At 41.4% G+C, this 12132-nt stretch overlaps 1 long non-coding RNA gene across 1 annotated transcript; it reads left to right on the top strand.

Annotated features, from left to right (window-relative positions):
- The first annotated feature begins 204 nt into the window (after positions 1-204).
- On the top strand, positions 205-2697 carry LOC111815780. The gene is made up of 3 exons (XR_002820423.1): positions 205-587; positions 843-885; positions 2033-2697. It is a non-coding gene; the product is annotated as an uncharacterized LOC111815780 (long non-coding RNA).
- The last annotated feature ends 9435 nt before the right edge of the window (positions 2698-12132 follow it).

Below are 12132 nucleotides of genomic sequence, written 5' to 3'. Positions count from 1 at the left end.
CCCTGAGTCCTCACTCCCGCCCGCCCCAGGAGCTGCAGGGGAAGGTGATGGAGGCGGCGGCCGCGCTGGACGCCTGGCGGGGCGGCTCGGAAGCGTAAGCGAGTTAGGACTCTTGGTGTGGCGGGGCGGCTGCTAAGGGCCGGGGCCGATCGCGTTGCCCGCTTCTGCAGGTGGGACTCCCCTCCGGAGAGACCTGGGCGAGGGACCCCGGAATGAATGGGACGCGGGTCCCTCTTCTCTCAGGAGAAGCGTTTGTTCGACGGGCTGCGCTAGCTCGAGGCTTCTCTTGTGAGCCAGGCGACGGACTCGTAGGGCTGCAGGCCCCTTCCAGGTTTCCTCTGTCCGTGCGCCCGCAGGCTTTGGGCGAGCTGCAGACTCTGGTGTTGCGGGTGCTCCACTTAGTGAAGCCCTATACCATTCACCAGGGATTTGCGAGCTTCCATTCGGACGCCACCTTATCCCTTCTTCTGCGCTATACCTTGTCCCCGCTGCTCGAGCCGCCACACTAGAGCGCATCACGCCGGCTGTGGCCGTCTCCCTTCTGTCTCCCGTGTGGTTCCTGGAGCGACTAGAGGAAACGGCTGAGGGTGGGGCTCGCGTGTCCCTCCTTACTGGCTAGGGTGCCAGTCCTTCCCGCTGGGCCTTGCTTGGTCCGGGAAACCTCGCGGGTCTGTGGCAGGCTTTTCTCCCAGCCTCCTGCCATTGCACTTCAACCAACTCGAAAACTGGTGGTCAACTTCTTACTGAAATCCTTTGCCCCCCTGGCGGTATGCCTGAGCCTTGGGGAGGAGCGGGTCCGGGTGGTCGGGTTTTCCATGGAGTCTATGGTTTCTTTTGCTCAGGTGCTTGTGGTCTTTCTGCTTCCCGCAGCCCCATTTCCTCTGGGTAAGTTTCCCATCCTCACGCACCTCACACACCTGCCTTCCTGTGCTCCCTTTCGCTTTCTGGGTGCCTGAGCACAGCCACCAGTGCATATTCAGGACTTCAGGCTGCGTGGGTAATTTTCTTTTTCTTCATGCAAATGTTCTCCGTGGAAATGAGCCTTTTTTTTTTTCTTTTTTGCCTATACCATAATGCTCAGCTTATTTTACAGTAGTGAAACTGTGAATGGGACTTCCATATACACACGTTTTTGCAACGATGTTTAAACGTTTTTTTTTTTTTTTTTTTTTTTGTGGTGGTGGTGGTAGTGGGGATTGAATACTAGGTCTTCACACTGAGGTAGGTTTTATATGAAACAGAGTTTCGTGAATCTAGTCCCTTCACACCTTTTCTTTTTGAAATGCGGTCTCCTTGTGTTGCCCAGGCTGGCACTGAATTCCTGGATGCAAGTGATCTTTCTGCCTCAGCCTCTGTCTGCTGGGACAGGCCTAGACTTCCACACTCATATTTCTTCTAAGTACCTTTTTTTTTTCTTTTTTTTTTTTAAAAGCTTTGCTTTATTGGCCAATCAGTAACTAGCAAATGAGCCAGACCCCAAGCCACACTGAGCTCAGTACAGCCTGCTTGTTCCAAGAAATGGCCAGGGCTACACTGGAGGGCTTTTTCCAGCCCATCACTGGCCTGCAGTGAAAACACAGTCCTAGACTCCCAACCAACACCTCTCTTCCTGCTGCCTTGCCATGGTACTTCTCCTTCCCTAGCAGGGAGAGAGATGATGCTGTCCCACAGGTTTGGGGCAACAGGGGAGGCTGAGGCAAGAGGATCCCTGACAGTTCCCAGCCAGCTTGAACAACATAATGAGCTTTAGGTGGCTGGAAGATCCTAACACACCACACTATGATGGCAGTGTCTTCTTAAATGCCAGTGGAATGGTGGCAACTGCTCAGCCCTCTCTTCTACTTCATCTTTCTCATTAGAGTCCTCAGAATAACCAACAACATTTTAATTATTTTCCTTGTTTGCAGGCAAGGAGGACATTAAGGCTCAAAGACATCACATAATCTAGCCAAAGTCATGTAGCTATTTGGCCCTGGATCTAGAGCCTGAGCCTGAACTGCATTACTCAAATGTGCTTTCCTCTTACTCCTAGGTGTGTGGTATGACTGCAAAGACCAGACTAGCTTGTGATGATGATGATGGTCAGAATCAGTCAAACCCAGAACCTCCTGCATGCTAAGCAGGTGCTCCACCTCCTGAGTGGCATCCCTCACTGTTATGCAGTAAGGGTTATAGTGAAAGGGGGACAAGAAGGTTTTGCAGAAAGGAAAGCATCTTGGAATCATCATAGAAAGATTCCAGGAGGAGGAGGTGCTACTTGGTCCCTAGGAAAGAGTAGGATTTGGCAAGAGGGGAGAAAGCAAGCCGGCTAGGGAAGAGGACAGTAAACACAGTTTAGACTCAGGGCCAGCTCTGCAGCTCAGCAGTGGAACACTGGGTTAAATCACCAGTAGCAGAAAAACTAATCAAAACAAAGGGAGGAGCGGAGAAGAGAGACATCCAGTGACAGGCCCCTTCCAGAGAGGCCCCACCTCCTAGTAGTACATTTAATTATGAACTCGTTAATGGATCCATCTGCTGAGGAGTACAGCATCTCCAGACCCAATCACCATCCAGAAGCCCCACCTCTAGAGAAATGAAACTCGGTGAACTTCTAGATCTGCATAACAGCCTGCCCTTGGCCTTCCAAAGGCTCATGTCTATTTCATTATGTAAAAATGTATTTAGCCCATCTCTAAGAGTCTCCAGAGCTGGCCAACTAGCTCAGTGGATTAAAGCGGCTGCAAGCAGGCTCAGGGGCCAGGGGTTCCCCAGGCCTGCTTGCTGGCCATGCCCCTAGGGCATGCTGAGGAGGCAATTGAGACTGGGCGTGAGACCCTGAACACCCTGCAGAGCCTTCCCTAAAATACAAAAAAAAAAGTCACCAAAGTCTTAACATTTTAAGCAGTGCTAAAAAGCCCAAGTCTCCCTTTATTTTTTTTTTTCTATAGGGTGTTCAGGGTCTCAGTACTAGATTGGACTCATGATGATCCACTTGTTTACAGCTTCCCAAGAGCTGGGATTATAGGCGTGCACCACTCCTCCCAGTCTCAATTGCCAGCTCAGCGTGCCCTCAGGGGTGGGGCCAGCACTACAGGCCCAGGGATCAAACCCCCGGCACCTGTGCCTGCTTGCAAGTGCCAAGTCTCCTTTCAAACTCAAGGCAGACTCTTAGCTGTGAGCCTTGGTATAAGACAAAGCCCCTTGCCCAGAAGACAGAATAAGGTCCACTTTTAGGGAACATCTTCCTAGTGATTCATGTTCATGTAATTGACACCACAGAGTAAAGATGTTAATTCCATCTTGCCTAGCTCATCTACCTCACTTTAGTCCTCCTGCCTGTCCCTTACTCCCAAATGACCCTCTGTAATCATAGTCACCATCATCGTCCACAGGATTGGGTCCTTCATAATTCACAGTGGTCTCACATATTGAACTCCTTAACTTCTCCAACCACCTTATGAGCTATTTTCCTTGTTTAGTGCCTGGAATGGAGTTGTGGTATCCATTCTCCTTTTCCTTCACAGCACAGATCCACAGTCCTCCACAACCTCTGCTGTTGATGTACAGACTTGCCTGATCTAAGTACTTTTGATGATGTACTAAGATCACTGGCAGTTAAAGTGATTATTGGTACAGGAGGATGTATGGTGTAATATTAATATTCTATTTGATGTTTTTGTTACTATTATTGCCCCCCCTTTTTTTTTTTGCTCTTAAATGAACATTTTATATTACTCCATTTTCCTTAGCATATCAATTATACTTTTCCTGGGAAGAGCAGTACTAGAGAATAAACCCAGAGGCCTCAGCTGTGCTAGAAAACGGCTCTACCACTGCAGTACGTGCAGTATATCCTTAGGCTTTTTAAATTCTTTTTTATGTGTTGAGTACAGGATCTGCAAGGTCTCACTACACAGATTGGACCCATAGTGACCCACCTGTTTTCGGACTCCCAAGCACTGGGATTACAGGTGCGTACCACCACGCCCAGTCTTATCCCTAGGCTTTTGAAAAATATTGTCTTGCCACAGGGTCTCACTGAATTACCCAAGTTGTTCCTGAACTTGCACTCTTGTTTCAGCCTCTGAAGAAGCTGGAATTATAGACATGTGCCACCATGTCTGGCTATACTTTTGTTTTAACTGTTTTTAGAAGGTGGCCACAAAGTTTGCAATATACTTACAACTATTCCAAGTCCACTTTCCAATAATGCTGTACCACCTCCATAGTGCCTGTGCCTTATGATGAACTAATCCTATTCCCTCCCATTTATTTCTGGTATCACAGCTGGTGCTTGTTGTACTTACATATAAACTGAATACATTGTTGCTATACTATTATGATTTTGATCAAACTGTTAGAAGAATAAAATTTCTGGGGCTGGAGAGATGGCTCAGTGGTCTAAAGCACCTACTTAGAACAAGCTTGGCAAAGCACAGGGACCGGAGTTCGATCCCCCAGCACCACATGCCAGCCAGCCCCGCCCCCCGCTGGGCTGAGCTGGCCACACACAAAAATAAATAAATTTAAAAAAAAAAGAATAAAATTTCTATATAACTTTTACTTTACTCATCCACTTCTTCATGCTTTTCCTTTATGTGAATGAGTTCCTATCTACAACAGTTTCCTTCTCTCCACAGAACTTCTTCAACTTCCTGCAAGGCAGGTTTACTGTCAGCAAATTCCCTCAGTTCTTCCTCGGTATGATAGTGCATGGATGTAATCTAAGTTACTCAAGAGATTGAGTGGGAGGGTTGCTTGAGCCAGGGAATTGGAAACCAGACTGAGCAATAATAAAACTCAAGACCCTCAAATTTCATCAGTTTTTTATTTAAAAGAAAAAAGTCTTTTTTTCTTTTGTTGTTGTTTTTTTGAGACAGGGTCTCATTTTGTAGTTCAGGCCAGCCTCAAACTTGCAATAATCTTGCCTCTGCTCCAGAGTGCTATGATTAGAGGAGTGTGCTACCACAACTGGCTGTCTTTTACTTTTGAAGAGCATTATTTCAGACTGCAGAATTCTAGATTGGTGGGGTTTCTCCCAATATTTTGAACATTTCACTCCATTCTTGCTTTTGTGGTTTCTCTAGAGTTGAATGTAAATTTGAATTTCATTCCTGTACAGCTAACATGCTTTTCCTCTGGCTTCTTTCAGATTAGTCTATCTTTGGCTGGGTGTGGTGGCACCTGCCTGTAATCCTAGCACTCTGGGAGTTTGAGGCTGGAAGACAAGTTCAGGCCCAGCTTGGGCAGCTCAGGGAGACCCTGGGGATGTGGCTTAGTGCAGAGGGTGTTATACTCTTCAGTACTGTGAGCAGTGCAATAACAAAAACCCAGATGTTTTGTCTTTGGCATCTTGATCTTTGAATATGATATGCCCAGGTGTGGACTTTTTTGGTATTCACCCTGCTTGGTGTTCTTAGAGCATCCGGAATCTGCGGTTTGTCTGAGCATGGGGGAAGATCTGTCATCCACATATTGCTTCTGTTTTTCTCCTTTTGATGCTCCCAATAGGAGTGCTATACTATTTGTAGTTGTCCTGCCGTTCTTGGGTGTTCTATTTTTGGTTTTGCCATTGGGAAATGAATGCAGGGCTCTCCACATTTAAAATGTGGAGCTTTACTACTGAGCTATATCCCCAGCTCCTTGGCACTTTCTATTTAGAGGTCTTCACGCTCAGAGATTCCCTCTTCAGCCATATCTAATGTACTAATAAACCCACCAAAGGCATTCTTTATAGGTTTCTCTTTCCTCCCAAGTACTTCCAGCCTTTTCACTGAGCTGCATCCTCAAACTATTTGTTAAATTTTAAAGCAGGGTCTCACTAAACTGGCCTGCCTGGGCATGAACTTGCAATCCCCCTGCCTCATCCATAGCATTGACATTCCAAGCTTATGCCACTAGGCTTGGCTCACTCTGTTCTTCCTTAGGATTTCTGTCTCTCTGCCTACATTGACCATAAATTCTTGCATGTTGTGTGCTTTATCTTTTATAGCCCATAGCATCTCAATCACAGCTGATTTAAATTCTCAGTGCTGTAATGCCATCATCCTTGCCATTACTTCCTCTGGCTCTGGTTCTGAGACCTGGCTGGACTTATATTCCTGGTACTCTCTCCATTAGTGGAGAAGTGCTCCTTTTTCCCCACAGTGCCTCCAATATTTGTTATTGGTTTATTTCTCAATGACAGCTATTCATTCTGGAATGAGATGGAATCTCAGTATTTAATTTGCATCTGTTGAATGACCAATGATGTTGAACATTCTTTCATATATTTACATGCTATCCGTAATACATATTTACCTCAGATGCCAATTTTTAGATTGGATCTTTGAATTTGGAGGGGCCTAATTTTTTTCATTTTTTTCATGTTCTAGATGTAAGGCCTCTATCTGAATGATAACTGGCTAAAAATTTTTCCCACTTTGTGGGTTGTCTTTTCACTCTGTTGATTTCTTTGATGTGCAAAGGCTTTTTTAAAAAATGTATTTGGTACAGCTTGGACTCATAGTGATCCTCCTGTTTTCAGCTTCCCCAGTGCAGGGATTACAGGTATGTGCCACCACACTAAGCCTCAGTGTCCAGCTCAGCACACCTAGGGGCGGGGCCTACATGGCATGTGGTGCTGGGGATAGAACCCTAGTCCCTGTGCTTGCCTAAGCAGACACTTTGTCCACTGAGCTATCTTGCCGGCCCTGCAAAACCTCTTTAATGAGATCCCAGTTGTTGGTTCTTCGAAGTATTTCCCATGCATTCTGGGTTTTGTTCATGAACTCTGCATACACCTATGTCTTAAAAGATTTCTATATACTTTCTTTTCCAGTTGATTTAATGTTTTTGTATTTAATATTTTAATACTTAGATCTTCGATTCATTTTTATTTTAGTTTACTACATGATGATAGACGTGGGTCTAGTTTTGGTCTTCAGCATCTGGAAAAATAGGTTTTCCAGCACCATTTATTAAAGAGGCTTTCTTCTGTTGATATGGTATATTACATTTATTAATTTGCATATATTATTTGCAGTGAACATGTTTGGCTTCTTTGTAAGGATAAGGTGGCTGAGCATGTGTACTGGTTGATATAGTTTAGAAGTCTAATTGAATCGGTAGGAATCCAGGGTTCTTACTTTGTAAACATCCTCATCCTGTGCAAGAGGAGGGCAAGGACATTGTTAGTTCTACACCCCCAACCCATAGTAGCTTGCCTACAGGAAAGAGGCAGCTGCTGCTACTGCTCTCCCCATTGCTCTTTTTGGCTGCCAGAAACTGCTGCTTTCTACAATGTGCTACTCTGCTTTGGAGCCAGCCGAGTATGGGCTGGAACCTCCACTAACTGAGCTGAATAAAACTTTCCTTCCTTAATTTTGGGTGTCAGGTATTTTGTACCAGCAATGAGTAAAAAGTAACCAAGCTAGCGTGTTTGGAGTTGCATCTGCATCTTCTACTCTGTTCCATTGGTCCTCAGGTCTTTTTTGCTAGCACTGTGCTGATTTTATCACAGTAGCTTTATAGTATAATTTCAAATCAGGGATTGTATGTAATGCACCCCCTTCTCCCACCTTTGTTGCCCAGAATTGTTTTTGCTATTCTAGGCATCTTCTGTTTCCAAATGAATTTTATAAATGTTTTCTCAAGTTATGAGGGATGCTAATGGTATTTCAATTGGGATTGCATTAAATCTATGTAACAATTTTGGGAGTATGGCCATTTTCATTATGTTGGTTTTTCCTACCCAGGAGCAAGGGATATCTTTCCGTTTTCTGATATCCTCTTCAGTCTCTTTTTAGATAACTGTAATTCTCAATGTGTAGTTATTTTACTTCATTAAATTGATTCCTGAATTTTTTTTTTTTCAGATGCCATCATGAAGGGTGTGGTTTCCCTAATTTCTCAGTGAATTTGTGTAGGACTATTATTGATTTTTGAATATTGACTTTATATTCAGCTACTAAATTTGGTTATTAAATCTAAAAGGTTTTGGTGTTTTTTATGTAGAGTACCATGTCAGCTGCAAATAATTAACTTATTCCTTTCCTTACATTTCTTTCTCTTGTGTAATTGCTCTGGCTAATGTTTCCACAGCTATATTAAATAGGAGTGGTGACAGTGGACATCTTTGTCTTCTTCCTGACTTTAAGAGTTAAAAACTCAGGTTTTGACCACTTAGTGCGATGTTGGATGTTAGGTTTGCCATGGATGGCTTTTATCAGACTGAGATAAACACCATCTATTCCAATTTTCTGTAGGGTTTTTATCATCAGTGGGTGTTGGGATTTTGTCAAATGCTTTTTTCATCTATTGAGATGATCATGTGCTTTCTGTCCTTTGCTCTGTGGATACAGTGTATTACATTTATTAATTTGCATATGTTAAACCAACCTTGCATACCAGGAATGAATCCGACTTTGTCATGGTGAATAATCTTGATGATTTGCTGTATTTCGTCTACCAGTATCTTATTGAGGATTTTTGCATCTATGCTCTTTAGGGAGATTCACCTGTAATTCTCTTTTTTGATTGACTCCTCCTCTGGTTTTGGTTTCAGGGTAGTACTTGCTTCCAGGAATGAGTTTGGGAATATTGCTTTCCTTTGCATTTCATTGAAGAGTTTGAGTAGTGGCATTAGATCTTCTGTATATTTTTTGTAGAATTCAGCTGTGTATCCATCAGGATTTGGACTTTTTTTTGTTGGGAGGGTTTTAATTAATTTTGAAGTTCATTGATTGCTATTGGTTTTTTTTTAGAATTTTTATATCTTTTCGATGCACCTTCGGTAGTTGATGTATCTAGAAATCTGTCCATTTCTTCTGTTTTCCATTTTATTTTATTTTTTTGGTGGAACTGGGGATTGAACTCAGGCCCTTGCGCTTGCCAGGCAAACGCTTATTCTACTGAGCCATCTCCCTGGCCCCCTTTTCCATTTTATAATGAAGTTTCTTGAAGTAGGTATTGATGATCTTCTGGATTTCTGTAGGATCTGTTGTGATTTCACCCTTTTCATTCCTAATTGCATGACTTTGAGTCTTTTTTGATAAAATGGGGTAGGGGATTATCAATTTTGTTTAATCTTGCAAAGAACCAACTCTTTGATTCATCGATTGTACTTTTCTTAGTCTCAATTGCATTAATTTGTTCTGATCTTTATAATAATTTCCTTTTTACAGCTTTGAGCTTGACTTGTTTTCTTGAAGTTTGAGATTTGACATTTAGTTATTTATTTCAGCTCATTCTGTCTTCCTAATATGGTATTCACCATTATACATTTCCCTCTTAGGATTGCTTTTATTACATTTCATAAGTTCTGATATGTTGTATTGGCTTTAATATTTAGGTATAATGTTCAATTTTTTAAATCCATGATCTATTTATTGTTCAAGAGGGTGTTATTTAATTTCTATGTATTTATGGAGTTTTTGTGGTTTCTTGTACCATTGATTTTCAATTTCATTGCACTATAGTCAGATATATTTTATATATATATATATATATATATATACACACACACACACACACATATATGCATGGGATAATTTTAATTCCTTTGCATTTACTTATACATGTTCTATGAGCTAGTTATCTATTTTGGAGACTGTCCCATGTGCAGTTGAGAATATGTACTCTGATGTGGGGTGGAACATTCTGTAGACATCTATTAAGTCCATTTATTCCAGGCTTCACTCACTTCTGATATTTTTTGTCTAGTTGATCTATTTGTGACAGCAGGGTGTTAAAGCTACAATTGTGTTTAGTAGTTGATTTTTTTTTTTTTTTTTTTTTTTTTTTTTTTTTTTTTTTTTTTTTTTTTGTATAATTAGGTGATCCTGTATTTGGTACACATATATTTACGATTGTAATGTCTTCGTCTTGGAGTTTTCCCTGAATATGAATGTTGTGACCTTAAAATCTCCTTGGATGTGTCTTGGCTTGAAGTTCACATTATCTGAAAACAGAATAAGATACCCCTGCTTTTTTTTGGGTTTCTGTTGCATGGAATATTGTTTTCCATCTTTTGACTTTCGGTCTGTGAATTTTTTTTGAATTAGTGTTTCTTATATGTAGTATATTGTTGGATCTTGTTTCTTGATCCATTATGCCAGTGTTTCTTTTGATTGGTGAGTGGAGACCACATTGATGGTTGTAACTGACACGTATTATCTTTATCATTGTATTATCTGCTGTTGGTTGTTGTCTTACCTGTTTGTTTGTTCTTCCTGGTAGCTTATTCCTATTAGTATTTTTGTATTTCTGCACATTATCTCTTTCTACAAAACTTCCAGAACTCAATTGTAGAGCTGGTTTGGTGGTAATGAATCTTTGGTTGTTCTCTGTCTGAGCATACCTTGGAATACTTCACTCAAGCTCTCAACTTGGGCCAGGGAGATGGCTCAGTAGAATAAGCACTTCCCTGACAAGCACAAGGGCCTGAGTTCAATCCCTGGTTCCACAAAAAAAAAAAAAAAAAGCTCTTAACTTGAGGGTTTATCTTCTGTTGCAATCTGATGGGCTTTTCTTTGTAGATAATTTCTTTTTTCTCTAACATCTTTTAATATTCTGTTCTTGTGCTGAATTTTTGGGATCTTTATTATATGCTTTGGTGTAGATTTTGGTCATGGCCATTTGGAGTTCAATATGTCTCACTTACTGTACACCAAATTCTTTTTCCCTGCCAGGGAAGTTTGAAGCCATTACTTCTGTGAAAGTTTTTTCTTAAAAATGTCATTTGTGCTGGTTCTTGCTTTGTCATAGACTCCAATCAGTCTTACATTCTTCTTTGTACCATCTTGTAGCTGTTGGACTATTTTTTCATGGTCCTTTGTTATTTTTAAGAAAGCTTTCTTTTCATGATCACTAGCCACAGTCCTGTCTTCCAGGTCTGAAATTGTTTTCACTTTTGTTGAGGTGACTTTGCTAACTTTAAATAGAATTTTTGTTTTCCTGGATATCTGTTTGAATGTTTCATGCATTCCATTTCTTGTCTCTGGTGGGCATTCATGATTTCCATCATTTTCCTGTGTACTTTTTTATCTGTATCTATTCTACACTTGCTAAGTCTTTCATTATAGTCATCCTTTTTCTTTCTTTCTTTTTTTTTTAACCTGGGAGATTATTTCTGATCTGATTTCTGCTATAGTCTTGTGCCTGTTTTTGAACTTCTGCTATCATTTCAAAAATTTCTCATGGGTCACCTCCATTTTCTTCTCCTTCATTGTTGCTTGGACTTCGGTAGGCTGAAGCTCGGGTGTTGAGTTTTGCTTCTGTGTCTTGTCATTTTCTGTTTTTTTTCTGTGTTGATGCCTTTTCCTTTTTTATTTCTTGAACAGTGCAGGCTAGTTTGAACTCACTATGTAGGCTAGCCTGGCCTTGAACTCATAGCAATCTTCCTGTCTTAGCCTCCCAAGTGCTGGGATTGCAGGCATGTACCACCATACCTGGCAGAAATAGCTCTTTTGCCTTTTGCATTCCCATATACATTTTATAATTGTCAATTTCCAATACAAAACTTTTAGCAATTTTGGTTGGCAAAAGTGTAGTCAAAAAAAAGTATGTCAATTTGGAGAGAATAAATGCATATACTTTCATTACCCTGATTTAGGCCTTTCTGTCAGCATTCAGGTTTTTTTCATATGAATCTTTCATGTGATTATAGATGTTTTAGATGCAGTCATATTCACATACACCATTGATTTTTGTAAATTTACCTATGATCTGTAATCTTTAAGTTTTTATTTTTAGTTACACAAATACCATTTCTATCAAATTTCCTGAGACAAGTTCTTACTGTGTTGCCCAAGCTGACCTCAAACTCCTGGGCCCAAGGAGGTTGAACTCCTTCCTGGGACATAATACATCACTGCATATGTGTATTGTTAATGTATTCCTAGTCAAGTGCTCTACCGCTGAGCTATGGATTTAGACTCCCCTGCTCCAGTAGTGTAAATGGTATAATCGTATTTGTAGTTCACCAGGATATATGAATTGCCATATTGCTACAATGTCACATTTTTAATTTTCTTCATCACTGGAGACTGAACTTGGTTCAGAGTCACATCCCCAGCCCTCTGAGACAGAATCTCAAAAAAAAACCTCCACCATACCTAGTTCTACATAGGACTTTAGGGGTTATTTTGTCCAGACTGGTTAAATCTTAAG

The sequence above is a fragment of the Octodon degus genome, unplaced genomic scaffold (genome assembly GCF_000260255.1).
Source record: "Octodon degus isolate 3935 unplaced genomic scaffold, OctDeg1.0 scaffold00021, whole genome shotgun sequence".
Classification (NCBI taxonomy): domain Eukaryota; kingdom Metazoa; phylum Chordata; class Mammalia; order Rodentia; family Octodontidae; genus Octodon; species Octodon degus.
This window is presented reverse-complemented; position numbering and strand designations above follow the sequence as displayed.